This window comes from Melopsittacus undulatus, chromosome 7, assembly GCF_012275295.1.
Source record: "Melopsittacus undulatus isolate bMelUnd1 chromosome 7, bMelUnd1.mat.Z, whole genome shotgun sequence".
NCBI lineage: Eukaryota > Metazoa > Chordata > Aves > Psittaciformes > Psittaculidae > Melopsittacus > Melopsittacus undulatus.
In genome coordinates, this window is record NC_047533.1 from 52,320,109 (window position 1) to 52,326,108 (window position 6,000).

Consider the following 6,000-nt stretch of genomic DNA (forward strand, 5'->3'; position numbering starts at 1 on the left):
TAAGAAAATCCTGCTGATGTATTAGATTACCAAAATGAAACTTGATGTTTCATGATTTACAACTTAGTGATTTTGCTATTGCCAACTTCAGACCAGAAGCTAAATAGTTGAGCATCTATATCCATGCACTCCTTGATATCTCAAACAATAGCAGTCAGGACATTTATATAACTTTCAGCAAGCCCAGGTTTACATATTTCCAGCTGGAAGTCAAGCTGAGCTAACAGTAGTGACAAATGGACTGTATTTGCAGAACATGAGTTTTGGAAATACATCCTACACTAATTCATTGTCAGTAGTTACTGTAGCAAAGCAGTAAACTGATGTTTTACAACATCAAGATGTGTTACAGTTGAAGACAGACAAATACTACTAAAGAGTTAATCAACAAGATATTAATAGCTCTCGCTTAATATTCTTCAAATACTCTGTTGCATTTAACAGGGTACTATAACTTTTATCTATTTTAAATTCACAAGCTTTCAAAAGATAAACCCGAGTGCCCTTTAATGTATATATAAGGCTTTTGAACCATTCCACAATATGTTCATACAACTCAAGAGAGCACATATGCTTTAACAGAAAATAATATATTTATCTTAATCAACTATCTCATCAATGAATGTAATTTACCATGTTAGAACTATACAATACCCAATGCAATTGTTACCTGGCTTTCTCTGAAAAATCTAAGTCATGATGAAGTTCTGTGTGTTCTATGAAGTGTCAGAAAATAAGCAACAGTATATTTTATACAAATGCAAAACAAGTTATGAAATATACACTACTTTCCAAAACTGCAGAAATATCACTTGCAATACATAAGCTTCTGTCTCTTCTAATATATTTTAACATCCAAATATGACCAAGACCACTGTAACCTTCTGCATCAAGTGCATGTACTTGTTGTAGGCAAAACCTGCAGTGTTTTCCAGCCCCTATATTAGCATCACAGTTGCAGACTCCCCTACTAGTTCTTTACAAATCAAAGTGACAAGCTAACAAGACAAAACAGCCTTTCTGCAGGAAAGCAAACAGCTGGCAGATGAGAAAATATAGCTACAATAGCTGTATTCATCAGAACTGAAATTTCATAGGAGTCACCTACCAGAAGAAATGGCATCATGCAGTACTTGGCCAGTACCTGTGAGGGGACAACTATGTCTAGCACAAAGACTTAATGCACAAGTTACTGCTGATACATATTGCTTCTCACAACAGTGCCTGAAAGAAAATACTATGCTGGCAATAGATAAAAGCTAAATCTTCAGACAAAATGGTTTGTGCAAATGTCCTCTTTCCCGAGATTTAGGGTCAGCCATGGATTTACTGCAAGTTTGTAAAATGTCTTTGCTTACACCTGAGCTTTGCACTAACTTTTTTCAGGTGACTGTTACTCTTGATTATGTACATTTCTCATGTCTTTTAAATTTTACATGTAAAAGGTATTAAGAGCCATGGAGTGTTAATGAAATGTTACTAAAAAAGCCCCAGCTGAACACATACTCTGATACCATCTCCTGCCCTTAGAGCTTTTATCATATTTAATCCACCATTTGAACTACATTGGTGAACATGGAAAGAAATAATACTTCTGTAGGAAACTCAAAAATATCTTCCCTAAGAGCATTTTCTAGGACACATGCATTTGGTGCATTCAGAAATATGTGGCCATCCAACATCTATTTTAGAAGCCAAAGAGTAAAGACATCTCTAGAATAAAAGCTAGACAGATGAGAAGTGAACCCTTGGTGTCAGAGAGATGACTTCCAATTCAAAGCTATGTCCTGCACAGCAGGTTGAAGTAATGCTACAGACATGCAATCAGATCATCCCTGGGCAAAAACCAGTTTGTGCATTGACCTAAATTTGAGATGAACCACACACTCATAACTAAGTTGCTTGCAGCCGACTCTTGCAATCTAAGTCACATTTTTCAGGCTTAATATCTGGCAGCTTATTCTTGCTCCTCTCCTTCCCCTCATTTGTGAGATGCTCACTAAGCTACATTGTTGGAGTAGACCCTCCTATTTTGTTTTGAATTTTCGATTTGGGTGCTAACTCATTAAAAATTCACAAGGATACAGAAGCAAAGGATGCAGTGCTATTTGCTATTTGCCATTTGCAAATCACACAGAAAAACAGTGCACAGATTTCATAAGGTTGCTGAACATGTGGGTCTTGCTATCCAGAATAATTTAGTTCCCACCAGCTTTGTTCTCCTATTTCCTGGTACAGCTTTTCAGACCAATCTTCGCTTTTGATCATGAGCTGTAAGCTTTTGGATTGCTCGTCTAGTGACATTTTCAGTAGGATGAATAAAAATCCCACGCTCCATGGCAAAAAGCAAAAGGAGCAAATGAAAACAAAAAAAAAAAAATCCAAACCAAAGCTGTTGTATTTAGGCAACTACAATCAAACTAATTCTGCGTTTGACACAGACCCAAAAAAGGCTGATTTCCAGAAATAATGAGCACTGAAGAAACAGAGCAACCTCTATGCTTCTAAGATTCAGGCTGTATGAATGCTTTTGTATATAGGAATACAATTTCAGGCAGCTGCATTTGGAAACATTTGATCATAAGCATTTTCACCGCAATGAGGAAACCTCAGGACAAGCAGCTCAGCCACACTTTGCAGCATGAAGCCACACACTGGAATAACAAATTACATCACTGACACCCTCCAAAAAACTCAGGTTTGCTGCTTTGCGGAATGCTACAACTATGGTGATAGGCATTGATTACATTTAACACTACCTGAAATAGATTAGAAATCTGCTGATGCTGTTCCTGTATTTTGGTATGCTCTCCATTCTATCTTTTAAACAAAAATGTGGTTTTATAACAATTGAGTTATCCTGGTGAAAATACTTGCGTGAACAGTTCTTTTCTGTAAACTGGACTTTGCTAAACTGAGTAAGAATGGGTTTAAATCAATCTTTAGCTACCTGAACACATCTATTCATAGAAACAAGTTAGCTCATCCTGAGCTTGAACTAGCCATCTACCAGCCAGGTCCAGTTCAGAGCTAAAGCAACCATGCTAGTCAGGTATTTTGGTTACCTCAGCTCCTTGACAGAGCATACTAATTCTAATACCACCAACTTAGCACCAGTTTCCAAACAACAGCAGGTTCATATCCGGACATATCAGCGTTTGGAGCAAATTCATACTTGTATTCATGTAAACATGCTGTACGTGTCCACAAACAACCATCATCAATTTAATTAGCCAAGCACCCATCTACCTATTAGCAAACCCCATGCTGCTGGCCAGCAGGCTGACTAAGCTTTCCCGCCTCTTGCAGGCTTGTGATTCTGCCCAGACACGAGAGTTCATGATCACAGCCTCATTTCCAACTCTCTGACTACTGCTTAAAATGACTAAAATGACAAGTCAGTTTAAACCAGCATAGCTAAATTAGCAATCACGTTTCCTCATTTCATATGAGTACTTAATGTGAGTAGTTAAGCGTGAGTCTTTCATTACATCATTATCTTATGTGCCTGAGTCAGTGCACTGGTCAATTCACAATTCTTACAGTAACGCCTTCCAGAACAGCCCACATCTGAGATGTTCAGTTTTTCTTAGGAACTGCTGGATGGGAAACACTGGCACAATTCTCTTCACTGACCTTCCATATATAGTCAACCTGCCCACTGCACTGTTTAAAACTTAAAAAAGCCGTATTAAAACCTGAATTGTATATGTTCAAAATGTTGTGTCACTGAGCATGCAAATGTTGAAACAACAGGCCCTCATGGCTCAGCTTATCCCTTCTTAGTGTATTTAACTTTCCAATGTTGACTATTTATCTGCCAATGACACTCTCTGGAATCTATTATTAGCATTGGGATTCCCAACCTGTACCAACACAATAATGCTAAAATTATCCTGCCCAAAGTGGTGTCACTTTCTCCTTTCAGCTCTCTAACTTTAGTCAGAGCAGAGCAGGAAAATAATCTGAATAACAATAATAATAATAATTAAAATGCATGCATCCAGAATGTATTTTTCGAGTAAATGCTGAACAAGAAATGCAAGATTGAATGCACAAAAAATACAATATTTAGATATGCCTGATATACTCAGGCAACATATGACAGTACTTCACATTTTCTAAAACAGAGGTGTATTTCTCATTTTTATAGATGGTTTTGTGAACCACTATTTTTTATTTCTTTTCCTTGTTCCAGATATATATTTTGCTTTCCATATATTCCTTTTAAAAAGGCATCTTATTTTAACAATGACTCTGTTGGTGCCCTGTTTTTTGTCAGGTCTGAGTGACAAGCAGCTGATGCTGGCTGGTATCACAGTACTTTGCTACCAATCGACAACTGCAGCTTTGATAATTTGTCCCAGAAAGTTGTCACTGTGTTTTCAAAAATAAGAGGCAATAGCAAAGAGAAGCAGCAAAGCTTCTTAGAAGTGTTGAAGCAGGAAACAGTCTTTCAAATGTAAGTTTTATACTCATGTTTCAGAATATACTTCTCTTAGGCAGCATGAGAGTATACAATCTCAACTGTTCTGATGTGCTCTGCAAGTGTTAAAAGGGATTTTAATGGACTGAAAAGCTTGAAATCCCCAGACTTCTTGCAACAAGAAGTCAAACTTCAACAGGATTGGTTTAACTTTTAATTCTTTTGAGGCAGTACTGTAGCTAAATATGACTTACATGTTGTGACAATATTGTAGAAACCTGGTGTCAGCACCTCGGTTCAGCGTCAAAACAGCAGAATCTCCATATACTGCAGAGCACTTGCATTTTTATCCCTGGCCCTATCTGGGACTGCTCTGCCACGGATAACTTCCAGTTATCCACCTGAGGAATCTGCGGCCACCAAACCCTTTGATAATGGAGAGGTGGATGAAACTAAATCCGGCTGCTGCACCAGCTGTGCTAAGCAAAACCTAGAGCAGCTGAGGCAGCTGCTGGAACAGAACAGCGGTGAGGAGGTTGCCCCAACCATGCTTCTGTAGATCCCACGCCTGGAGATCCCAGTGCGGGGCTGTTCATTTCCTGTGTGGCAGGCTGCTCACTTCGGAGCGGAACGGCGTGTGCGAAGTTTCTCCTCCGGTCTGTCTCTCCCCACCGCGCCCCAGTCGCGGGACGCCGCCGAGGGCGGGGGGAAGCCGGGCGAGCTGTGCCGTACCGTACCTGGATGAGGCCCGCGCGGTGCAGGGCGGTGTGCACGCAGCCCGGCACCTCCCCTCGGAGCACCACTGAACCGTTCCCGTTGCTCAGCCGCCAGCTCCCCCGCAGGCTGTGCACCTCTGGGCCGCCCGCGGCCGAGACGCCGGCTGGGCCCCCAACCGCCACCAGCAACAAGAGCAGCAACGCGGCTCGGCCCTCGGCGGCGGCCGCCCGCCGCACAGGCAGCGAGCATGGTGGCTGGGAGGAGCGAAAGGCCGGCGCGGGTGGAACGGCGGCCCCGCGCCGCAGCCGCCTCACCGCCATGGCCAGCGGAGACACTGAGAGACGGGGGTGGTGTGAGAACGGGAGGACAGGGACGCGGCCAACCGGTCTGTGCAACAACCGGACACGTCGTCAGAGAGCTGGGGCGGTGCTTCGGACCGTTACGGCCGTTGAGGGTGGCGCAGGCTGGCACCTCCTCCCGCCGCCCGTTAACGGTGCTGCTGCTGCTGGGGAAGCAAGGATGGCGGTGTTGAGAAGGAACTGGTACGGCTCCTCAGAGGGTTCCCGCCAGCCAGAGAGCTGCGGAGCGCAGCCCGCCTCGGCCCGTCCCGGCAGCAGGCGAGGGCAGGGCAGCGCTCCCGCTCTCTCCCCGGCCAACGACGGCTGTGGGCACAACCCACGGGTCAGGCAAGCTGGGGCAGCTCCAGGACAGAGGAGCTTGCTGAGGAGGGCATGCACATTAACAGCGGCAGACAGACAGACAGAAGAAAGTGTGTTCTTGTTTTCTCTAAGAGGCAGTACATTGGAACATTGATAACAAAAGCAGGATAAGGTTACAGATCTTTTACACGTAGCAAA

At 43.0% G+C, this 6,000-nt stretch overlaps 1 protein-coding gene across 10 annotated transcripts in view; it reads right to left on the minus strand.

Moving 5' to 3' along the window:
- Window positions 1-5,340, minus strand: part of MANBA (mannosidase beta) — a 56,984-nt gene extending 51,644 nt beyond the window's left edge. For 9 of the 10 annotated variants that reach the window (XM_031048606.2, XM_031048601.2, XM_031048607.2 and 6 more), the window contains exon 1: window positions 5,164-5,289. The gene's annotated coding sequence lies outside the window, so the exon portion shown is untranslated. Of the gene's footprint in view, window positions 1-5,163 lie in introns of all 10 variants that reach the window. The other variant, XM_013128929.3, reaches the window with a different exon arrangement.
- Window positions 5,341-6,000: the final 660 nt, after the last annotated feature.